Source organism: Pseudophryne corroboree, assembly GCF_028390025.1.
Source record: "Pseudophryne corroboree isolate aPseCor3 chromosome 12 unlocalized genomic scaffold, aPseCor3.hap2 SUPER_12_unloc_1, whole genome shotgun sequence".
NCBI classification, from domain to species: Eukaryota; Metazoa; Chordata; class Amphibia; order Anura; family Myobatrachidae; genus Pseudophryne; species Pseudophryne corroboree.
This window is the reverse complement of record NW_026967485.1, coordinates 817,274-842,040: the sequence shown is the minus strand read 5'-3', so window position 1 is coordinate 842,040 and position 24,767 is coordinate 817,274. Positions and strand designations below refer to the sequence as shown.

The 24,767-nt window shown below is 43.0% G+C and overlaps 9 non-coding genes and 2 pseudogenes across 9 annotated transcripts; 4 read left to right on the top strand and 7 right to left on the bottom strand.

The window, feature by feature from the left end:
• Window positions 1-2,616: 2,616 nt before the first annotated feature.
• TRNAN-AUU (transfer RNA asparagine (anticodon AUU)) lies at window positions 2,617-2,690 on the top strand. The gene has a single exon. It is a non-coding gene; the product is annotated as a tRNA-Asn (tRNA).
• Window positions 2,691-8,558: 5,868 nt separating this feature from the next.
• Window positions 8,559-8,709, top strand: LOC134982318 (U1 spliceosomal RNA; annotated as a pseudogene).
• A 152-nt stretch (window positions 8,710-8,861) lies between these two features.
• Window positions 8,862-9,024, top strand: LOC134982882 (U1 spliceosomal RNA). Its single transcript, XR_010191514.1, has one exon. It is a non-coding gene; the product is annotated as a U1 spliceosomal RNA (small nuclear RNA).
• Window positions 9,025-18,887: 9,863 nt separating this feature from the next.
• LOC134982585 (U1 spliceosomal RNA) lies at window positions 18,888-19,051 on the bottom strand. Its single transcript, XR_010191268.1, has one exon. It is a non-coding gene; the product is annotated as a U1 spliceosomal RNA (small nuclear RNA).
• A 654-nt stretch (window positions 19,052-19,705) lies between these two features.
• LOC134982769 (U1 spliceosomal RNA) lies at window positions 19,706-19,868 on the bottom strand. Its single transcript, XR_010191435.1, has one exon. It is a non-coding gene; the product is annotated as a U1 spliceosomal RNA (small nuclear RNA).
• Window positions 19,869-20,020: 152 nt separating this feature from the next.
• Window positions 20,021-20,184, bottom strand: LOC134982617 (U1 spliceosomal RNA). Its single transcript, XR_010191297.1, has one exon. It is a non-coding gene; the product is annotated as a U1 spliceosomal RNA (small nuclear RNA).
• Window positions 20,185-20,858: 674 nt separating this feature from the next.
• Window positions 20,859-21,021, bottom strand: LOC134982967 (U1 spliceosomal RNA). Its single transcript, XR_010191581.1, has one exon. It is a non-coding gene; the product is annotated as a U1 spliceosomal RNA (small nuclear RNA).
• Window positions 21,022-21,173: 152 nt separating this feature from the next.
• On the bottom strand, window positions 21,174-21,337 carry LOC134982492 (U1 spliceosomal RNA). Its single transcript, XR_010191183.1, has one exon. It is a non-coding gene; the product is annotated as a U1 spliceosomal RNA (small nuclear RNA).
• Window positions 21,338-22,028: 691 nt separating this feature from the next.
• On the bottom strand, window positions 22,029-22,170 carry LOC134982877 (U1 spliceosomal RNA; annotated as a pseudogene).
• Window positions 22,171-22,322: 152 nt separating this feature from the next.
• LOC134982491 (U1 spliceosomal RNA) lies at window positions 22,323-22,486 on the bottom strand. Its single transcript, XR_010191182.1, has one exon. It is a non-coding gene; the product is annotated as a U1 spliceosomal RNA (small nuclear RNA).
• Window positions 22,487-23,790: 1,304 nt separating this feature from the next.
• On the top strand, window positions 23,791-23,864 carry TRNAN-AUU (transfer RNA asparagine (anticodon AUU)). The gene has a single exon. It is a non-coding gene; the product is annotated as a tRNA-Asn (tRNA).
• The last annotated feature ends 903 nt before the right edge of the window (window positions 23,865-24,767 follow it).

Sequence of the window (24,767 nt, the reverse complement as noted above, 5' to 3'; positions counted from 1 at the left end):
AAAAAAAAAATGCATATAGCAGAGGATAGTTTCAATCTGCCTACCTCTGGGTTATGGGCCCAGCATGCTTCCATTGCAGTACTCTGCTGCACATGTAAGTGCAAGAGATCCTGAAGCACTCACTCATCATGGGAAAGTACCAATGCGTTTCTTCATTGGTTGATGGAAGAAACATCTTACAAAAACTCTCCAGATTATTGACTTTTTAAAGTTTTCTAGGAAACGTTCTAGATGAATGCTTATTAGCCTTTGTCAGTATGTACTTTTGCAAAGTGTCTCTGTGGTGCAATTGGTTAGTGTGTTTGGTTATTAACCAAAGGGTTGGTGGTTCAATCCCACCCAGGGATGTTATTGACCTTGTCATCAGATTTTGGTGATCTTTAAGTAGACAAGTCAAAATTTCAAACCCCCTCTTATGGTGTAGGGTACCTGGCCTACTCTGATGTAATCAGAGTTAGATTTGATTAAGTGATTTTATAAAAAAACAGCTAGGAAGCACAATTTAGCAGTGGGTTGCAGAGAAAATGAAATATGCTGGCAGAAAAATCCAATTGAGTGATTAAACAGCTCTTCATTTTCTGGCTTTATTTTTATGCTAACAAATTTGTTCTCTGAAAAGTGTCCAAAAAGCCAATTATCGGATTAACATCTTTGTAGGGATGGTTTTTCACCTATTACTAAATTAAACTTGCTTCATTGGAAAGGCAGCAAGATGCATCCTCATTTCAATATCTACTGAAATAATACAGGTTGACACCAGGAAACATTAACGCCACTGCATCCTTGCTGCTTTCTCATGTGGAAGTCTGTTTAATGTGAAAACAAGGTGATATCTAATTAGCACACAGGTAAGGAATTAAGAAAATCTTTATTTAAGGGTGAAGATGTTTCTCACAAAATCGTTGCCCCAATGCATCATTGAAATTCAAGCTGGAAAGATGATTTTAATATATCACTTGTACATTTTGTATTGCTCTTCTGGTGACAATGTAGTTTGTTTTTGTCAATTACCATTTTAATAATCGGGTAAAGAAAATTAAGTGGATTTTTGAAAGAAAACAATACTGTCAATATACTATTAAAACAAATTAAAATGGTAAAAGTTATTGTACTTTAAGTAAAAATAAAAGAGCAAAAATATCAATCCCAGTTTTTGTTTACTTTAATTAACAACAAAAAAATGCATATAGCAGAGGATAGTTTCAATCTGCCTACCTCTGGGTTATGGACCCAGCATGCTTCCATTACAGTACTCTGCTGCACATGTAATTGCAAGAGATCCTGAAGCACTCACTCATCATGGGAAAGTACCAATGTGTTTCTTCATTGGTTGATGGAAGAAACATCTTACAAAAACTCTCCAGATTATTGACTATTTAAAGTTTTTCTAGGAAACGTTCTAGATGAATGCTTATTAGCCTTTGTCAGTATATACTTTTGCAAAGTGTCGCTGTGGCGCAATCAGTTAGTGTGTATGGCTATTAACCAAAAGGTTAGTGGTTCAATCCCACCCAGGGACGTAATTGACCTTGTTATCAGATTTTGGTGATCTTTAAGTAGACAAGTCAAAATTTCAAAAACCCCTGTTATGGTGTAGGGTACCTGGCCTTCTCTGATGTAATCAGAGTTAGATTTGATTCAGTGATTTTATAAAAACAGCTAGGAAGCACAATTTAGCAGTGGTTTGCAGAGAAAAAGAAATATGCTGGCAAAAAAATCCAATTGACTGATTAAACAGCTCTTCATTTTCTGGCTTTATTTTTATGCTAACAAATTTGTTCTCTGAAAAGTGTCCACAAAGCCAAGTATCTGATTAACATCTTTGTAGGGATGGTTTTTCACCTATTACTAAATTAAACTTGCTTCATTGGAAAGGCAGCAAGATGCATCCTCATTTCAATATCTACTGAAATAATACAGGTTGACACCAGGAAACATTAACGCCACTGCATCCTTGCTGCTTTCTCACGTGGAAGTCTGTTTAATGTGAAAACAAGGTGATATCTAATTAGCACACAGGTAAGGAATTAAGAAAATCTTTATTTAAGGGTGAAGATGTTTCTCACAAAATTGTTGCCCCAATGCATCATTGAAATTCAAGCTGGAAAGATGATTTTAATATATCACTTGTACATTTTGTATTGCTCTTCTGGTGACAATGTAGTTTGTTTTTGTCAATTACCATTTTAATAATAGGGTAATGAAAATTAAGTGGATTTTTGAAAGAAAACAATACTGTCAATATACTATTAAAACAAATTAAAATGGTAAAAGTTATTGTACTTTAAGTAAAAATAAAAGAGCAAAAATATCAATCCCAGTTTTGGATTACTTTAATTAACAAAAAAAAATGCATATAGCAAAGGATAGTTTCAATCTGCCTACCTCTGGGTTATGAACCCAGCATGCTTTCATTACAGTACTCTGCTGCACATGTAAGTGCAAGAGATCCTGAAGCACTCACTCATCATGGGAAAGTACCAATGTGTTTCTTCGTTGGTTGATGGAAGAAACATCTTACAAAAACTCTCCAGATTATTGACTTTTTAAAGTTTTACTAGGAAACGTTCTAGATGAATGCTTATTAGCCTTTGTCAGTATGGACTTTCGCAAAGTGTCTCTGTGGCGCAATCGGTTAGTGTGTTTGGTTATTAACCAAAGGGTTGGTGGTTCAATCCCACCCAGGGACATAATTGACCTTGTTATCAGATTTTGGTGATCTTTAAGTAGACAAGTCAAAATTTCAAACCCCCTGTTATGGTGTAGGGTACCTGGCCTTCTCTGATGTAATCAGAGTTAGATTTGATTCAGTGATTTTATAAAAACAGCCAGGAAGCACAATTTAGCAGTGGGTTGCAGAGAAAAAGAAATATGCTGGCAGAAAAATCCAATTGAGTGATTAAACAGCTCTTCATTTTCTGGCTTTATTTTTATGCTAACGAATTTGTTCTCTGAAAAGTGTCCACAAAGCCAAGTATCTGATTAACATATTTGTAGGGATGGTTTTTCACCTATTACTAAATTAAACTTGCTTCATTGGAAAGGCAGCAAGATGCATCCTCATTTCAATATCTACTGAAATAATACAGGTTGACACCAGGAAACATTAACGCCACTGCATCCTTGCTGCTTTCTCATGTGGAAGTCTGTTTAATGTGAAAACAAGGTGATATCTAATTAGCACACAGGTAAGGAATTAAGAAAATCTTTATTTAAGGGTGAAGATGTTTCTCACAAAATCGTTGCCCCAATGCATCATTGAAATTCAAGCTGGAAAGATGATTTTAATATATCACTTGTACATTTTGTATTGCTCTTCTGGTGACAATGTAGTTTGTTTTTGTCAATTACCATTTTAATAATCGGGTAAAGAAAATTAATTGGATTTTTGAAAGAAAACAATACTGTCAATATACTATTAAAACAAATTAAAATGGTAAAAGTTATTGTACTTTAAGTAAAAATAAAAGAGCAAAAATATCAATCCCAGTTTTGGATTACTTTAATTAACAAAAAAAATGCATATAGCAGAGGATAGTTTCAATCTGCCTACCTCTGGGTTATGGACCCAGCATGCTTCCATTACAGTACTCTGCTGCACATGTAAGTGCAAGAGATCCTGAAGCACTCACTCATCATGGGAAAGTACCAATGTGTTTCTTCATTGGTTGATGGAAGAAACATCTTACAAAAACTCTCCACATTATTGACTTTTTAAAATGTTTCTAGGAATCATTCTAGATGAATGCTTATTAGCCTTTGTCAGTAAGTACTTTTGCAAAGTGTCGCTGTGGCGCAATCAGTTAGTGTGTAAGGCTATTAACCAAAAGGTTGGTGGTTCAATCCCACCCAGGGACTTAATTGACCTTGTTATCAGATTTTGGTGATCTTTAAGTAGACAAGTCAAAATTTCAAACCCCCTGTTATGGTGTAGGGTACCTGGCCTTCTCTAATGTAATCAGAGTTAGATTTGATTCAGTGATTTTATTAAAACAGCTAGGAAGAACAATTTAGCAGTGGGTTGCAGAGAAAAAGAAATATGCTGGCAGAAAAATCCAATTGAGTGATTAAACAGCTCTTCATTTTCTGGCTTTACTTTTATACTAACAAATTTGTTCTCTGAAAAGTGTCCACAAAGCCAAGTCTCTGATTAACACCTTTGTAGGGATGGTTTTTCACCTATTACTAAATTAAACTTGCTTCATTGGAAAGGCAGCAAGATGCATCTTCATTTCAATGTCTACTGAAATAATACAGGTTGACACCAGGAAACATTAACGCCACTGCATCCTTGCTGCTTTCGCATGTGGAAGTCTGTTTAATGTGAAAACAAGGTGATATCTAATTAGCACACAGGTAAGGAATTAAGAAAATCTTTATTTAAGGGTGAAGATGTTTCTCACAAAATCGTTGCCCCAATGCATCATTGAAATTCAAGCTGGAAAGATGATTTTAATATATCACTTGTACATTTTGTATTGCTCTTCTGGTGACAATGTAGTTTGTTTTTGTCAATTACCATTTTAATAATCGGGTAAAGAAAATTAAGTGGATTTTTGAAAGAAAACAATACTGTCAATATACTATTAAAACAAATTAAAATGGTAAAAGTTATTGTACTTTAAGTAAAAATAAAAGAGCAAAAATATCAATCCCAGTTTTGGATTACTTTAATTAACAAAAAAAAAATGCATATAGCAGAGGATAGTTTCAATCTGCCTACCTCTGGGTTATGGACCCAGCATGCTTCCATTACAGTACTCTGCTGCACATGTAAGTGCAAGAGGTCCTGAAGCACTCACTTATCATGGGAAAGTACCAATGTGTTTCTTCATTGGTTGATGGAAGAAACATCTTACAAAAACTCTCCACATTATTGACTTTTTAAAATGTTTCTAGGAATCGTTCTAGATGAATGCTTATTAGCCTTTGTCAGTATGTACTTTTGCAAAGTGTAGCTGTGGCGCAATCAGTTAGTGTGTAAGGCTATTAACCAAAAGGTTGGTTGTTCAATCCCACCCAGGGACTTAATTGACCTTGTTATCAGATTTTGGTGATCTTTAAGTAGACAAGTCAAAATTTCAAACCCCCTGATATGGTGTAGGGTACCTGGCCTTCTCTGATGTAATCAGAGTTAGATTTGATTCAGTTATTTTATAAAAACAGCTAGGAAGCACAATTTGGCAGTGGGTTGCAGAGAGAAAGAAATATGCTGGCAGAAAAATCCAATTGAGTGATTAAACAGCTGTTCATTTTCTGGCTTTATTTTTATGCTAACTAATTTGTTCTCTGAAAAGTGTCCACAAAGCCAAGTATCTGATTAACATATTTGTAGGGATGGTTTTTCACCTATTACTAAATTAAACTTGCTTCATTGGAAAGGCAGCAAGATGCATCCTCATTTCAATATCTACTGAAATAATACAGGTTGACACCAGGAAACATTAACGCCACTGCATCCTTGCTGCTTTCTCATGTGGAAGTCTGTTTAATGTGAAAACAAGGTGATATCTAATTAGCACACAGGTAAGGAATTAAGAAAATCTTTATTTAAGGGCGAAGATGTTTCTCACAAAATCGTTGCCCCAATGCATCATTGAAATTCAAGCTGGAAAGATGATTTTAATATATCACTTGTACATTTTGTATTGCTCTTATGGTGACAATGTAGTTTGTTTTTGTCAATTACCATTTTAATAATAGGGTAAAGAAAATTAAGTGGATTTTTGAAAGAAAACTATACTGTCAATATACTATTAAAACAAATTAAAATGGTAAAAGTTATTGTACTTTAAGTAAAAATAAAAGCTAAAATATCAATCCCAGTTTTGGATTACTTTAATGAACAAAAAAAAAATTCATATAGCAAAGGATAGTTTCAATCTGCCTACCTCTGGGTTATGGGCCCAGCATGCTTCCATTGCAGTACTCTGCTGCACATGTAAGTGCAAGAGATCCTGAAGCACTCACTCATCATGCGAAAGTACCAATGTGTTTCTTCATTGGTTGCTGGAAGAAACATCTTACATAAACTCTCCAGATTATTGACTTTTTAAAGTTTTTCTAGGAAACGTTCTAGATGAATGCTTATTAGTCTTTGTCAGTATGTGCTTTTTGCAAAGTGTCTCTGTGGCACAGTCGGTTAGTGTGTTCAGCTATTTATCAAAAGGTTGGTGGTTCAATCCCACCCAGGGACGTAATTGACCTTGTGATCAGATTTTGGTGATATTTAAGTAGACAAGTCAAAATTGCAAACCCCCTCTTATGGTGTAGGGTACCTGGCCTTCTCTGATGTAATCAGAGTTAGATTTGATTAAGTGATTTTATAAAAAAACAGCTTGGAAGCACAATTTAGCAGTGGGTTGCAGAGAAAAAGAAAAATGCTGGCAGAAAAATCCAATTGAGTGATTAAACAGCTCTTCATTTTCTGGCTTTATTTTTATGATTACAAATTTGTTCTCTGAAAAGTGTCCACAAAGCCAAGTATCTGATTAACATCTTTGTAGGGATGGTTTTTCACCTATTACTAAATTAAACTTGCTTCATTGGAAAGGCAGCAAGATGCATCCTCATTTCATTATCTACGGAAATAATACAGGTTGACACCAGGAAACATTAACGCCACTGCATCTTTGCTGTTTTCTCATGTGGAAGTCTGTTTAATGTGAAAACAAGGTGATATCTAATTAGCACACAGGTAAGGAATTAAGAAAATCTTTATTTAAGGGTGAATCGTTGCCCCAATGCATCATTGAAATTCAAGCTGGAAAGATGATTTTAATATATCACTTGTACATTTTGTATTGCTCTTCTGGTGACAATGTAGTTTGTTTTTGTCAATTACCATTTTAATAATCGGGTAAAGAAAATTAATTGGATTTTTGAAAGAAAACAATACTGTCAATATACTATTAAAACAAATTAAAATGGTAAAAGTTATTGTACTTTAAGTAAAAATAAAAGAGCAAAAATATCAATCCCAGTTTTGGATTACTTTAATTAACAAAAAAAATGCATATAGCAGAGGATAGTTTCAATCTGCCTACCTCTGGGTTATGGACCCAGCATGCTTCCATTACAGTACTCTGCTGCACATGTAAGTGCAAAAGATCCTGAAGCACTCACTCATCATGGGAAAGTACCAATGTGTTTCTTCATTGGTTGATGGAAGAAACATCTTACAAAAACTCTCCACATTATTGACTTTTTAAAATGTTTCTAGGAATCGTTCTAGATGAATGCTTATTAGCCTTTGTCAGTATGGACTTTTGCAAAGTGTCGCTGTGGCGCAATCAGTTAGTGTGTAAGGCTATTAACCAAAAGGTTGGTGGTTCAATCCCACCCAGGGACTTAATTGACCTTGTTATCAGATTTTGGTGATCTTTAAGTAGACAAGTCAAAATTTCAAACCCCCTGTTATGGTGTAGGGTACCTGGCCTTCTCTGATGTAATCAGAGTTAAATTTGATTCAGTGATTTTATAAAAACAGCTAGGAAGCACAATTTAGCAGTGGGTTGCAGAGAAAAAGAAATATGCTGGCAGAAAAATCCAGACAAAGGCTAATAAACAATCATCTAGAACGTTTCCTAGAAAAACTTTAAAAAGTCAATAATCTGGAGTGTTTTTGTAAGATGTTTCTGCCATCAACCAATGAAGAAACACATTGGTACTTTCCCATGATGAGTGAGTGCTTCAGGATCTCTTGCACTTACATGTGCAGCAGAGTACTGCAATGGAAGCATGCTGGGCCCATAACCCAGAGGTAGACAGATTGAAACTATCCTCTGCTATATGCATTTTTTTTGTTAATTAAAGTAATCCAAAACTGGGATTGATATTTTTGCTCTTTTATTTTTACTTAAAGTACAATAACTTTTACCATTTTAATTTGTTTTAATAGTATATTAACAGTATTGTTTTCTTTCAAAAATTCACTTAATTTTCTTTTCTGTGTGCTAATTAGATATCACCTTGTTTTCACATTAAATAGACTTCCACATGAGAAAGCAGCAAGGATGCAGTGGCGTTAATGTTTCCTGGTTGTAGTGGGGGACTGTGTTTTACATGCCTTACAGAGCAACTCTGGAGCTGTTACAGTGCCCAGCTGCGGCAAGAAATCAGCTTGAATGCTTCAGGGGCTGGGGCATAGCCAACATGAGCCCCACACCGAAGGAGGGTGGAGGTGTTTAATGTGAACTAGGGGTCATCCAAGCACCGCAAAAGGCCGCCATGCCCTGCATAACCCTTTTCTCTTTTCATATGCAGATGAGGGTTCCAGCCAACTTTGGCCCACTGCTTGGATGACATCACCGTATGCAAATCCGTCTTCTGCAGACCTTCACCCAGGAATGCTTTTACTAGTTGTTGCATTTGGTTTGTTGTTTGGGGGTGCTTCAGTATTAGGCAGCCTTCTGCCCTCCCATGTTCATCTGAAAATATGTGTTCTCCCTGCAGTTGTTGTCCCCAGATGAGAGTTCCCTTGTGCTGCCTCAGTTGAATCTCCTTTACTTGACAGAGATGTGCCTGAGCAGCGGCCCTCCCCAGCCCTATCCCAAATCATACTTATTACCATGGTCATGAAGATTGTTCTCCCAGGGTGAGGTTCATTCATTGCATTCTGGGTATGCTGACCCCTGTGATTTCCCCAAATGTGGGAAACTCGACTGCATTATTTGTGGTAGTGGGGGACTGTGTTTGTGCTTTCCTCTGGTCAGCTCTGGTAAAAGTCAGATTTCTTTGTCTCAGATATTCCTCTAGCCTTGTTCTTCTTTCGAGAGTTCCCTTGTGCTGCCTCAGTTGGATCTCCTTCACTTGACAGGGGGGTGCCCGAGCAGTGACCCTCCCCAGCTCTAGCCCAACTCCTACTTACCTGCCAGGTGAGATACTATGATCATGAAGGTGCTTCTCCCAGGGCAAGGCTCACCCATTGCACTCTGGGTGTGCTGCTCCTGCAATTTCCCCAAATGTGGGAAACTTGATTGCATAATTTGTGTTTCCCCTGGTCGGCTCTCGTATAATTCAGATCTCTTTGTCTCAGGTCTCTCTCCAGCCTAGTTTGCTGTCTGTTTCCACTTCTCTTTTCTGGAGCCGCTCCCTTCTATGCCCTTGCGCACTATCCTGACTTCTCCCGTCTGCTTACTTTGTGCCTTCCAACGCACAATGCGAACTACAGGTAGTGCTGCAGGGCCCACACCCTTTTAGTTGCCTTACAGAGCAGCTCTGGAGCTGTTACAGTGCCCAGCTGCTGCAAGAAATCAGCTTGAATGCTTCAGGGGCTGGGGCATAGCCAACATGAGCCCCACACCAAAGGAGGGTGGGGTTGTTTAATGCGAACTAGGGGTCATCCAAGCACTGCAAAAGGCCGCCATGCCCTGCATGCCCCTTTTCTCTTTTTATATGCAGATGAGGGTTCCAGCCAACTTTGGCCCACTGCTTGGATGACATCACCGTATGCAAATCCGTCTGCTGCAGACCTTCCCCCAGGAATGCTTGTACTAGTTGTTGCATATGGTTTGGTATTTGATGGTGCTTCAGTATTAGGCAGCCTTCCGCCCTCCCATGTTCATCTGAAAAGATGTGGTCTCCCTGCAGTTGTTGTCCCCAGACGAGAGTTCCCTTGTGCTTCCTCAGTTGAATCTCCTTAACTTGACGGGGGAGGGGCTGCCCGAGCAGCCACCCTCCCCAGCCCTATCCCAACTCATACTTATTTTGCATATGAGATCTCTTGATCATGAAGATTGTTCTCACAGGGTGAGGTTCATCCATTATATTTTAAAATAGGAAGGTACAAATTACATATTTGAATTGCATCTATGTGCTGGATTCAAATGTCCCCCCCCCCTTCCTTTCTCAATTGTGCCCGTCAGCAGCTATTCTAAGGTTGCTGCCAATGGGTGTGACACATTAATTTCTTCTGTGGGGTACACTGGACCCCACAAGGATTCACATTGGGGTGTAGAGTAGGATCTTGATCTGAGGCACCAACCGGCTCAAAGCTTTTGACTGTTCCCAAGATGCTCAGCGCATCCTCCTCTATAACCCCGCTTCCATGAACAGGGAGCTCAGTTTGTAGTTGGTGCCTTCAGTAGCAGGCCACTTAACAGGGGCCTGCCTCAGGCAGCCTATTCTTAGCTATTAATTTTGACAAGAAAAGAAGAACTTGTTTTATGAGAATCTACAAGGGCTGCAGCAGGCTAGGTCTAATAGACATCTTTACTGCAGCTTCATCACTCCCAGCGGCGCTGTATACTCCCGTGCCCTGGTTGCTGGGTCACTGCAGCGGAGGCTCCGGTTTCTTCCTAAGGTCAGTCACACACACACCGCCCTTCCGGATCACGAGGCCGCTGATGAAGGGGAGCATGGCCGTAGGGGGTGGACCGTGTGCGCACTGGTGTGGACACTGATTACTGGGCAGCCGCTCCACTAGAAACCAGGTACAGTTAAGGAGCACAGGTCTGGGGGTTTTTCTCCTATATTAAACCAATTTTGTACTGCCCGCAGCACATTGTGATAGGTAATGGGGCCTGATTCAGTTTGGATTGCAATCACAATAAGCTATCCAACTGCAAAAATTGCTAAGAGCATACGCATGTGCCTGCATTTTCTGCGGCACCCCGCAGAGAATGCGATCGCCTCTGCCTGTCAATCGGGGCAGGGGGGGGGAGAGGGGGGTCAGCAACACTCCATTTCCAAGTCAGGGATGGAGCGGTGCGGGGGCAAGGCTTCAAAATGGGGTCTGCAATGGAGGAGACACAGGGGGCGTGGTCACAGCAGCTGTATGACATCACATTCAGCCGCTGTGATCACAAAAATGGTGGCGGCTTCCTGCGCGCACATACAGTCTGTACCAGCAGGAGGCTACACCATTTTTTATGATCACGCTGAACTGCAGTGCGACTGCAATTACAGCATGGTCAAGAAGGGAGGCGTCATGCTGGGTGGCCATTAGAGATGAGCGGGTTCGGTTCCTCGGAATCCGAACCCGCCCGAACTTCACCCTTTTTTGCACGGGTCCGAGCAGACTCGGATCCTCCCGCCTTGCTCGGTTAACCCGAGCGCGCCCGAACGTCATCATCCCGCTGTCGGATTCTCACGAGACTCGGATTCTATATAAGGAGCCGCGCGTTGCCGCCATTTTCACACGTGCATTGAGATTGATAGGGAGAGGACGTGGCTGGGGTCCTCTCCGTTTAGATTAGAAGATAGAGACGAGTGACATTTGATTTACTACTAATTTGGGGAGCAGTTGAACTTGTCAGGAGTACTCAGTAGTGCAGAGTTTTGCTGATAGTGACCACCAGTTTTATTATTTATAATCCGTTCTCTGCCTGAAAAAAAACGATACACATACCATATCTGTGCTCAGCCTCAGTGTGCTGCATGATATATCATCTATGTATATCTGACTGTGCTGAGTGCTCACTGCTCACACAGCTTAATTGTGGGGGAGACTGGGGAGCAGTTATAGCAGGAGTACAGTGCACACTTTTGCTGCCAGTGTGACCACCAGTATATTGTCTGCCTGAAAAAGTTAAACACTCCTGTGGTGTTTTTTTTTTTTATTCTATAAACGCATTCTGCTGACAGTGTCCAGCAGGTCCGTCATACATTATATTATATAAATATTTACCTGCAGTAGTGTTATATTTTTTTTTTCATCTCTATCATCTTTATCATCTCTATATTAGCAGACGCAGTACGGTAGTCCACGGCTGTGGCTATCTCTGTGTCGTCAGTGCTCGTCCATAATTGTATACCTACCTACCTGTGGTGGGTTTTTTTTTTCTATCTTCTTCATACTAGTAGTTTAGGAGTCTGCTGACAGTGTCCACCAGGTCCATCATTATATTATATACCTACAGTAGTAATATATTTATTATATTATCTATACTAGCAGACGCAGTACGGTAGTCCACGGCTGTGGCTATCTCTGTGTCGTCAGTGCTCGTCCATAATTGTATACCTACCTGTGGTGGGGTTTTTTTCTATCTTCTTCATACTAGTAGTTTAGGAGTCTGCTGACAGTGTCCACCAGGTCCGTCATTATATTATATACCTACAGTAGTAATATATTTAGTATATTATCTATACTAGCAGACGCAGTACGGTAGTCCATGGCTGTACCTACCTCTGTGTCGTCACTCGTCCATAATTGTATACCTAACTGTGGTGGGTTTTTTTTCTATCTTCTTCATACTAGTAGTTTAGGAGTCTGCTGACAGTGTCCACCAGGTCCGTAATTATATTATATACCTACAGTAGTAATATATTTAGTATATTATCTATACTAGCAGACGCAGTACGGTAGTCCACAGCTGTACCTACCTCTGTGTCGTCACTCGTCCATAATTGTATACCAACCTGTGGTGGGGTTTTTTTTTTCTATCTTCTTCATACTAGTAGTTTAGGAGTCTGCTGACAGTGTCCACCAGGTCCGTCATTATATTATATACCTACAGTAGTAATATATTTAGTATATTATCTATGCTAGCAGACGCAGTACGGTAGGCCACGGCTGTGGCTATCTCTGTGTCGTCAGTGCTCGTCCATAATTGTATACCTACCTACCTGTGGTGGGGGTTTTTTTTCTATCTTCTTCATACTAGTAGTTTAGGAGTCTGCTGACAGTGTCCACCAGGTCCGTCATTATATTATATACCTACAGTAGTAATATATTTAGTATATTATCTATACTAGCAGACGCAGTACGGTAGTCCACGGCTGTACCTACCTCTGTGTCGTCACTCGTCCATAATTGTATACCTACCTGTGGTGGAGTTTTTTTTCTATCTTCTTCATACTAGTAGTTTAGCAGTCTGCTGACAGTGTCCACCAGGTCCGTCATTATATTATATATACCTACAGTAGTTATATATATTTTTTTTATATCATTAATTATCATCTCTATACTAGCAGACGCAGTATGGTAGGCCACGGCTGTGGCTATCTCTGTGTCGTCAGTGCTCGTCCATAATTGTATACCTACCTACCTGTGGTGGGGTTTTTTTTCTATCTTCTTCATACTAGTAGTTTAGCAGTCTGCTGACAGTGTCCACCAGGTCCGTCATTATATTATATATACCTACAGTAGTTATATATATTTTTTTTTTATATCATTAATTATCATCTCTATACTAGCAGACGCAGTACGGTAGTCCACGGCTGTAGCTACCTCTGTGTCGTCAGTCACTCGTCATCCATAAGTATACTAGTATCCATCCATCTCCATTGTTTACCTGAGGTGCCTTTTAGTTGTGCCTATTAAAATATGGAGAACAAAAATGTTGAGGTTCCAAAAATAGGGAAAGATCAAGATCCACTTCCACCTCGTGCTGAAGCTGCTGCCACTAGTCATGGCCGAGAAGGTGAAATTCCATCAACGTCGTCTGCCAAGGCCGATGCCCAATGTCATAGTACAGAGCATGTAAAATCCAAAACACAAAAGATCAGTAAAAAAAGGACTCAAAAATCTAAATAAAAATCGTCGGAGGAGAAGCGTAAACTTGCCAATATGCCGTTTACCACACGGAGTGGCAAGGAACGGCTGAGGCCCTGGCCTATGTTCATGGCTAGTGGTTCAGCTTCACATGAGGATGGAAGCACTCAGCCTCTCGCTAGAAAAATTAAAAGACTTAAGCTGGCAAAAGCACAGCAAAGAACTGTGCGTTCTTCAAAATCACAAATCCACAAGGAGAGTCCAATTGTGTCGGTTGCGATGCCTGACCTTCCCAACACCCCCTGCAAGTGCTGGAAGGAGCACCCACAGTCCAGTTCCTGATAGTCAGATTGAAGATGTCAGTGTTGAAGTACACCAGGATGAGGAGGATATGGGTGTTGCTGGCGCTGGGGAGGAAATTGACAAGGAGGATTCTGATGGTGAGGTGGTTTGTTTAAGTCAGGCACCCGGAGAGACACCTGTTGTCCGTGGGAGGAATATGGCCATTGACATGCCTGGTGAAAATACCAAAAAAATCAGCTCTTCGGTGTGGAAGTATTTCAACAGAAATGCGAACAACAGGTGTCAAGCCGTGTGTTGCCTTTGTCAAGCTGTAATAAGTAGGGGTAAGGACGTTAACCACCTCGGGAACATCCTCCCTTATACGTCACCTGCAGCGCATTCATCATAAGTCAGTGACAAGTTCAAAAACTTTGGGTGACAGCGGAAGCAGTCCACTAACCAGTAAATCCCTTCCTCTTGTAACCAAGCTCACGCAAACCACCCCACCAACTCCCTCAGTGTCAATTTCCTCCTTCCCCAGGAATGCCAATAGTCCTGCAGGCCATGTCACTGGCAATTCTGACGAGTTCTCTCCTGCCTGGGATTCCTCCGATGCATCCTTGAGTGTAACGCCTACTGCTGCTGGCGCTGCTGTTGTTGCTGCTGGGAGTCGATGGTCATCCCAGATAACTGAGGCCTTGGCATCCTGGGCGGTGAGAAACGTGGTTCCGGTATCCATCATTACTTCAGAGCCAACTATAGACTTGATTGAGGTACTGTGTCCCCGGTACCAAATACCATCTAGGTTCCATTTCTCTAGGCAGGCGATACCGAAAATGTACACAGACCTCAGAAAAAGACTCACCAGTGTCCTAAAAAATGCAGTTGTACCCAATGTCCACTTAACCACGGACATGTGGACAAGTGGGGCAGGGCAGACTCAGGACTATATGACTGTGACAGCCCACTGGGTAGATGTATTGACTCCCGCCGCAAGAACAGCAGCAGCGGCACCAGTAGCAGCATCTCGCAAACGCCAACTCTTTCCTAGGCAGGCTACGCTTTGTATCACCGCTTTCCAGAATACGCACACAGCTGAAAACCTCTTACCGCAACTGAGGAAGATCATCGCAGAATGGCTTACCCCAATTGGACTCTCCTGTGGATTTGTGGCATCGGACAACGCCAGCAATATTGTGCGTGCATTATATCTGGGCAAATTCCAGCACGTCCCATGTTTTGCACATACCTTGAATTTGGTGGTGCAGAATTATTTAAAAAACGACAGGGGCGTGCAAGAGATGCTGTCGGTGGCCAGAAGAATTGCGGGACACTTTCTGCGTACAGGCACCACGTACAGAAGACTGGAGCAACACCAAAAACGCCTGAACCTGCCCTGCCATCATCTGAAGCAAGAAGTGGTAACGAGGTGGAATTCAACCCTCTATATGCTTCAGAGGATGGAGGAGCAGCAAAAGGCCATTCAAGCCTATACATCTGACCACGATATAGGAGGTGGAATGCACCTGTCTCAAGCGCAGTGGAGAATGATTTCAACGTTGTGCAAGGTTCTGAAACCTTTTGAACTTGCCACACGTGAAGTCAGTTCAGACACTGCCAGCCTGAGTCAGGTCATTCCCGTCATCAGGCTTTTGCAGAAGAAGCTGGAGACATTGAAGGAGGAGCTAAGACAGAGCGATTCCGCTAGGCATGTGGGACTTGTGGATGGAGCCCTTCATTCGCTTAACCAGGATTCACGGGTGGTCAATCTGTTGAAATCAGAGCACTACATTTTGGCCACCGTGCTCGATCCTAGATTTAAAACCTACGTTGTATCTCTCTTTCCGGCAGACACAAGTCTGCAGGGGTTCAAAGACCTGCTGGTGAGAAAATTATCAAGTCAAGTAGAACTTGATCGGTCAACATCTCCTCCTTCACATTCTCCCGCAATTGGGGGTGCGAGGAAAAGGCTCAGAATTCCGAGCCCACCCGCTGGCGGTGATGCAGGGCAGTCTGGAGCGACTGCTGATGCTGACATCTGGTCCGGACTGAAGGACCTGCCAACGATTACGGACATGTCGTCTACTGTCACTGCATATGATTCTCTCACCATTGAAAGAATGGTGGAGGATTATATGAGTGACCGCATCCAAGTAGGCACGTCAGACAGTCAGTACGTATACTGGCAGGAAAAAGAGGCAATTTGGAGGCCCTTGCACAAACTGGCTTTATTCTACCTAAATTGCCCTCCCACAAGTGTGTACTCCGAAAGAGTGTTTAGTGCCGCCGCTCACCTTGTCAGCAATCGGCGTACGAGGTTACTTCCAGAAAATGTGGAGAAGATGATGTTCATTAAAATGAATTATAATCAATTGCTCCGTGGAGACATTGACCAGCAGCAATTGCCTCCACAAAGTACACAGGGAGCTGAGATGGTGGATTCCAGTGGGGACGAATTGATAATCTGTGAGGAGGGGGATGTACACGGTGATGAATCGGAGGATGATGATGAGGTGGACATCTTGCCTCTGTAGAGCCAGTTTGTGCAAGGAGAGATTAATTGCTTCTTTTTTGGTGGGGGTCCAAACCAACCCGTCATATCAGTCACAGTCGTGTGGCAGACCCTGTCACTGAAATGATGGGTTGGTTAAAGTGTGCATGTCCTGTTTATACAACATAAGGGTGGGTGGGAGGGCCCAAGGACAATTCCATCTTGCACCTCTTTTTTCTTTCATTTTTCTTTGCGTCATGTGCTGTTTGGGGAGTGTTTTTTGGAAGGGCCATCCTGCGTGACACTGCAGTGCCACTCCTAGATGGGCCAGGTGTTTGTGTCGGCCATTAGGGTCGCTGAGCTTAGTCACGCAGCTACCTCATTGCGCCTCTTTTTTTCTTTGCGTCATGTGCTGTTTGGGGAGTGTTTTTTGGAAGGGCCATCCTGCGTGACACTGCAGTGACACTCCTAGATGGGCCAGGTGTTTGTGTCGGCCACTTGGGTCGCTGAGTTTAGTCACACAGCTACCTCATTGCGCCTCTTTTTTTCTTTGCGTCATGTGCTGTTTGGGGAGTGTTTTTTGGAAGGGCCATCCTGCGTGACACTGCAGTGCCACTCCTAGATGGGCAAGGTGTTTGTGTCGGCCACTTGGGTCGCTGAGCTTAGTCACACAGCTACCTCATTGCGCCTCTTTTTTTCTTTGCGTCATGTGCTGTTTGGGGAGTGTTTTTGGAAGGGCCATCCTGCGTGACACTGCAGTGCCACTCCTAGATGGGCCAGGTGTTTGTGTTGGCCACTTGGGTCGCTGAGCTTAGTCACACAGCTACCTCATTGCGCCTCTTTTTTTCTTTGCGTCATGTGCTGTTTGGGGAGTGTTTTTTGGAAGGGCCATCCTGCGTGACACTGCAGTGCCACTCCTAGATGGGCCAGGTGTTTGTATCGGCCACTTGGGTCGCTGAGCTTAGTCATCCAGCGACCTCGGTGCAAATTTTAGGACTAAAAATAATATTGTGAGGTGTGAGGTGTTAAGAATAGACTGAAAATGAGTGGAAATTATGGTTATTGAGGTTAATAATACTTTGGGATCAAAATGACTCCCAAATTTTATGATTTAAGCTGTTTTTTAGGGTTTTTTTGAAAAAAACACCCGAATCCAAAACACACCCGAATCCGACAAAAAAAATTCGGTGAGGTTTAGCCAAAACGCGTTCGAACCCAAAACACGGCCGCGGAACCGAACCCAAAACCAAAACACAAAACCCGAAAAATTTCTGGTGCACATCTCTAGTGGCCATGCCCTGTCACTGTGCAGGAGCCAGCACCGCTCACACACTAGTCCCCGGTGCAGCCCCCAACCCCCGGGACACCCGGAGCAACAAAATGTAGATTCAGGCCACCAGGCCACGCCCCTACCTATCAAACCATGCCTCCTTTTTACCATTGCGCTGCTTATCTGCGCGCACTGCATTACAATCTCCCTCGCCACCTCTCTGGGTGTCACCAGTGATAGTGACACCTCTGCCATGCTTGTAGCAGCTGGTCCTAAGATCTACGCCTCAAGCCCTGAGTGTTTGCCCTTGTGACTTGTTGATCATCATAGCAAAGCAGATGCTTACAGAAAACTGCAGGGGCTTAGATTGAAAATAAAAAAAATTGATGGGTATAAGGTAGAGAGGAGCGGGTTCGGTTCTCCGAGAACCGAATTCCCCACGAACTCCACGTGGTTTACACTGGTCCGAGGCAGGCTCGGTTGTTCCCGCCTGACTCGGAAAACCTGAACAAGGGAAAATGTCATCATCCCGCTGTCGGATTCTCGCGAGATTCGGATTCCATATAAAGAGCTGCGCGTTGCCGCCATTTTTACTCGTGCATTGAAGAGAGAGCGGAGAGGACGTGGCTATGTTCTCTCAGTGGAAATCTCAATATCAGTGCTCAGTATCAGTGGTTACTTATTGCTGCTCAGTAATACTAGTAGTGTGTCTCTCCTGCTCAGTGTCAGTTCTCAGTAGTATCCTCATCAGTGCTCAGTATCACTGCTCATTGTCTTGTGCTGCATTGTGGTGCTCAGCATACTACAGTACATTACTAATAGTCCAGTGCTGCATCTTGCTGCTCAGTGTCAGTTCTAGTATCCTCATCAGTGCTCACTATCACTGCTCATTGCATTGTGGTGTTCTGTATACTACAGTAACATAGTAATATAGTAACATATAGTAACATAGTTTTTGAGGTTGAATAGAGGCAAATTGCCCATCGTGTTCAACCTGTTTTAAGTTGTGATGATTCTACATACTTGCTGAATAATGTTTTATGACAAGTTAGCTACTACAACTCATGTTACCCCCGGATTAACCATGTTGATATTTTAAGTATTATAACCTTGGATAGCTTTTTCATTCAGAAATGTATCCATTCCTTTTTTAAATCCAATTACAGAGTCCGCCATTACCACCTTCCCTGGCAGGGAATTCCACATCCTGATTGCCCTAACAGTGAAGATCATAGTATCTCACCTGGCAGGTAAGTAGGAGTTGGGCCAGAGCTGTGGAGGATTGCTGCTCGGGCACCCCCTGTCAAGTGAAGGAGATCCAACTGAGGCAGCACAAGGGAACTCTCGAAAGAAGAACAAGGCTAGAGGAAGATCTGAGACAAAGAAATCTGACTTTTACCAGAGCTGACCAGAGGAAAGCACAAACACAGTCCCCCACTACCACAAATAATGCAGTCGAGTTTCCCACATTTGGGGAAATCACAGGGGTCAGCATACCCAGAATGCAATGAATGAACCTCACCCTGGGAGAACAATCTTCATGACCATGGTATCGCCTATGCAAAATAAGTATGATTTGGGATAGGGCTGGGGAGGGCAGCTGCTCAGGCACATCTCTGTCAAGTATAGGAGATTCAACTGAGTCAGCACAAGGGAACTCTCATCTGGGGACAACAACTGCAGGGAGAACACATATTTTCAGATGAACATGGGAGGGCAGAAGGCTGCCTAATACTGAAGCACCCCAAACAACAAACCAAATGCAACAACTAGTACAAGCATTCCAGGGGGAAGTTCTGCAGAAGACGGATTTGCATACGGTGATGTCATCCAAGCAGTGGGCCAAAGTTGGCTGGAACCCTCATCTGCATATGAAAAGAGAAAAGGGGTATGCAGGGCATGGCGGCCTTTTGCGGCACTTGGATGACCCTTAGTTCGCATTAAACACCCCCACCCTCCTACGGTGTGGGGCTCATGTTGACAATGCCCCAGCCCCTGAAGCATTCAAGCTGATTTCTTACAGCAGCTTGGCACTGTAACAGCTCCAGAGCTGCTCTGTAAGGCAAGTAAAAGGGTGTGTAGTTTGCATTGTGCATTGGAAGGCACAAAGTAAGCAGACAGGAGGAGAAGTCAGGATAGTACACAAGGGTATAAAAGGGAGGGGCTCAAGAAAAAAGAAGTGGAAACAGACAGCAAACTAGGCTGGAGAGAGACCTGAGACAAAGAGATCTGAATTATACGAGAGCCGACCAGGGGAAACACAAATTATGCAGTCAAGTTTCCCACATTTGGGGAAATCGCAGGGGCAGCACACCCAGAGTGCAATGGGTGAGCCTTGCCCTGGGAGAAGCACCTTCATGATCATAGTATCTCACCTGGCAGGTAAGTAGGTGTTGGGCTTGAGCTGGGGAGGGTCGCTGCTCGGGCACCCCCCTGTCAAGTGAAGGAGATCCAACTGAGGCAGCACAAGGGAACTCTCGAAAGAAGAACAAGGCTAGAGGAAGATCTGAAACAAAGAAATCTGACTTTTACCAGAGCTGACCAGAGGAAAACACAAACACAGTCCCCCACTACCACAAATAATGCAGTCGAGTTACCCACATTTGGGGAAATCGCAGGGGTCAGCATACCCAGAATGCAATGAATGAACCTCACCCTGGGAGAATAATCTTCATGACCATGGTATCTCCTATGCAAAATAAGTATGATTTGGGATAGGGCTGGGGAGGGCCGCTGCTCAGGCACATCTCTGTCAAGTAAAGGAGATTCAACTGAGGCAGCACAAGGGAACTCTCATCTGGGGACAACAACTGCAGGGAGAACACATATTTTCAGATGAACATGGGAGGGCAGAACGCTGCCTAATACTGAAGCACCCCCAAACAACAAACCAAATGCAACAACTAGTGCAAGCATTCCTGGGGGAAGGCCTGCCGCAGATGGATTTGCATATGGTGATGTCATCCAAGCAGTGGGTCAAAGTTGGCTTCAACCCTCGTCTGCATATGAAAAGAGAAAAGGGGCGTGCAGGGCATGGCGGCCTTTTGCGGCGCTTGGATGACCCTTAGTTTGCATTAAACACCCCCACCCTCCTTCGGTGTTGGTCTCATGTTGGCCATGCCCCAGCCCCTGAAGCATTCAAGCTGATTTCTTGCAGCAGCTGGGCACTGTAACAGCTCCAGAGCTGCTCTGTAAGGCAAGTAAAAGGGTGTGGGCCCTGCAGCACTACCTGTAGTTTGCATTGTGCATTGGAAGGCACAAAGTAAGCAGAGAGGAGGAGAAGTCAGGATAGTGCACAAGGGTATAAAAGGGAGGGGCTCAAGAAAAAAGAAGTGGAAACAGACAGCAAACTAGGCTGTAGAGAGACCTGTGACAAAGAGATCTGAATTATACGAGAGCCGACCAGGGGAAACACAAATTCTGCAGTCAAGTTTCCCACATTTGGGGAAATCGCAGGGGCAGCACACCCAGAGTGCAATGGGTGAGCCTTGCCCTGGGAAAAGCACCTTCATGATCATAGTATCTCACCTGGCAGGTAAGTAGGAGTTGGGCTAGAGCTGGGGAGGGTCGCTGCTCGGGCACATCCCTGTCAAGTGAAGGAGATCCAACTGAGGCAGCACAAGGGAACTCTCGAAAGAAGAACAAGGCTAGAGGAAGATCTGAGACAAAGAAATCTGACTTTTACCATAGCTGACCAGAGGAAAGCACAAACACAGTCCCCCACTACCACAAATAATGCAGTTGAGTTTCCCACATTTGGGGAAATCACAGGGGTCAGCATACCCAGAATGCAATGAATGAACCTAACCCTGGGAGAACAATCTTCATGACCATGGTATCTCCTATGCAAAATAAGTATGATTTGGGATAGGGCTGGGGAGGGCCGCTGCTCAGGCACATCTCTGTCAAGTAAAGGAGATTCAACTGAGGCAGCACAAGGGAACTCTCATCTGGGGACAACAACTGCAGGGAGAACACATATTTTCAGATGAACATGGGAGGGCAGAAGGCTGCCTAATACTGAAGCACCCCCAAACAACAAACCAAATGCAACAACTAGTGCAAGCATTCCTGGGGGAAGGCCTGCAGCAGATGGATTTGAATATGGTGATGTCATCCAAGCAGTGGGTCAAAGTTGGCTTCAACCCTCGTCTGCATATGAAAAGAATAAAGGGGTGTGCAGGGCATGGCGGCCTTTTGCGGCGCTTGGATGACCCCTAGTTCGCATTAAACACCTCCACCCTCCTTCGGTGTGGGGCTCATGTTGGCTATGCCCCAGCCCCTGGAGCATTCAAGCTGATTTCTTGCAGCAGCTGGGCACTGTAACAGCTCCAGAGCTGCTCTGTAAAGCAAGTAAAAGGGTGTGGGCCCTGCAGCACTACCTGTAGTTTGCATTGTGCGTTGGAAGGCACAAAGTAAGCAGACGGGAGAAGTCAGGATAGTGCACAAGGGTATAGAAGGGAGGGGCTCAAGAAAAAGTAGTGGAAACAGACAGCAAACTAGGCTGGAGAGCGACCTGAGACAAAGAGATCTGAATTATATGAGAGCCGACCAGGGGAAACACAAATTATGCAGTCAAGTTTCCCACATTTGGGGAAATCGCAGGGGCAGCACACCCAGAGTGCAATGGGTGAGCCTTGCCCTGGGAGAAGCATCTTCATGATCATAGTATCTCACCTGGCAGGTAAGTAGGAGTTGGGCTAGAGCTGGGGAGGGTCGCTGCTCGGGCACCCCCCTGTCAAGTGAAGGAGATCCAACTGAGGCAGCACAAGGGAACTCTCGAAAGAAGAACAAGGCTAGAGGAAGATCTGAGACAAAGAAATCTGACTTTTACCAGAGCTGACCAGAGGAAAGCACAAACACAGTCCCCCACTACCACAAATAATGCAGTTGAGTTTCCCACATTTGGGGAAATCACAGGGGTCAGCATACCCAGAATGCAATGAATGAACCTAACCCTGGGAGAACAATCTTCATGACCATGGTATCTCCTATGCAAAATAAGTATGATTTGGGATAGGGCTGGGGAGGGCCGCTGCTCAGGCACATCTCTGTCAAGTAAAGGAGATTCAACTGAGGCAGCACAAGGGAACTCTCATCTGGGGACAACAACTGCAGGGAGAACACATATTTTCAGATGAACATGGGAGGGCAGAAGGCTGCCTAATACTGAAGCACCCCCAAACAACAAACCAAATGCAACAACTAGTGCAAGCATTCCTGGGGGAAGGCCTGCCGCAGATGGATTTGCATATGGTGATGTCATCCAAGCAGTGGGTCAAAGTTGGTTCAAACACCTTTGCAAAGTTCTATAAGTTTGATACCCTGGCTGAGGAGGACCTCCTGTTTGCTCAATCGGTGCTGCAGAGTCATCCGCACTCTCCTGCCCGTTTGGGAGCTTTGGTATAATCCCCATGGTCCTTACGGAGTCCCCAGCATCCTCTAGGACGTAAGAGAAAATAAGATTTTAAACCTACCGGTAAATCTTTTTCTCGTAGTCCGTAGAGGATGCTGGGTGCCCGTCCCAAGTGCGGTCTACTTCTGCAAGACTTGTATATAGTTATTGCTTACATAAGGGTTATATGTTAGTTTTCATCGGTCTTGGACTGATGCTATGTTGTTTTCATACTGTTAACTGGGTAGTATATCACAAGTTATACGGTGTGATTGGTGTGGCTGGTATGAATCTTGACCTTGGATTAACAAAAATCCTTTCCTCGTACTGTCCGTCTCCTCTGGGCACAGTTTCTCTAACTGAGGTATGGAGGAGGGGCATAGAGGGAGGAGCCAGTGCACACCCAGATCTAAAGTCTTTCTTAAAGTGCCCATGTCTGCTGCGGAGCCCGTCTATCCCCCATGGTCCTTACGGAGTCCCCATCATCCTCTACGGACTACGAGAAAAAAAAATTACCGGTAGGTTTAAAATGTTATTTTTTTCTCTGCAACCCACTGCTAAATTGTGCTTCCTAGCTGTTTTTTATAAAATCACTTAATTAAATCTAACTCTGATTACGTCAGAGAAGGCCAGGTACCCTACACCATAAGAGGGGGTTTGAAATTTTGACTTGTCTACTTAAAGATCACCAAAATCTGATGACAAGGTCAATTACATCCCTGGGTGGGATTGAACCACCAACCTTTTGGTTAATAGCCCATGTAAGTGCAAGAAATCCTGAAGCACTCACTCATCATGGGAAAGTACCAATGTGTTTCTTACAAAAATTCTCCAGATTATTGACTTTTTAAAGTTTTTCTAGGAAACGTTCTAGATGAATGATTATTAGCCTTTGTCAGTATTGACTTTTGCAAGGTGTCTCTGTGGCGCAATCGGTTAGCATGTTTGGCTATTAACCAAAAGGTTGGTGGTTCAATCCCACCCAGGGATGTAATTGACCTTGTAATCAGATTTTGGTGATCTTTAAGTAGACAAGTCAAAATTTCAAAAACCCCCCTTATGGTGTAGGGTACCTGGCCTTCTCTGATGTAATCAGAGTTAGATTTGATTAAGTGATTTTATAAAAAAAACAGCTAGGAAGCACAATTTAGCAGTGGGTTGCAGAGAAAAAAAAATATGCTGGCAGAAAAGTCCAATTGAGTGATTAAACAGCTCTTCATTTTCTGATTTTATGTTTATGCTAACAAATTTGCTCTCTGAAAAGTGTCCACAAAGCCAAGTCTCTGATTAACACCTTTGTAGGAATGGTTTTTCACCTATTACTGAAATAAACTTGCTTCATTGGAAAGGCATCAAAGATGCATCCTCATTTCAATGTCTACTGAAATAATACAGGTTGACACCAGGAAACGTCACTGCATCCTTGCTGCTTCCTCACGGGGAAGTCTGTTTAATGTGAAAACAAGGTGATATCTAATCAGCACACAGGTAAGGAATTAAGAAAATCTTTCTTTATGGGTGAAGATGTTTCTCACAAATTGTTGTCCCAATGCATCATTGAAATTCAAGATGGAAGATGATTTTCATATATCACTTGTACATTTTGCATTGCTCTTCTGGTGACAATGTAGTTTGTTTTTGTCAATTACCATTTCAGTAATAGGGTAAAGAAAATTAAGTGGATTTTTTAAAGAAAACAATGCTGTCAATATACTATTAAAACAAATTAAAATGATAAAAGTTATTGTACTTTAAGTAAAAATAAAAGAGCCAAAATATCAATCCCAGTTTTTGATTACTTTAATTATAAAAAAAAAAATGCACATAGCAGTGGATAGTTTCGATCAATCGACCTCTGGGTTATGGGCCCAGCATGCTTCCATTGCACTACTCT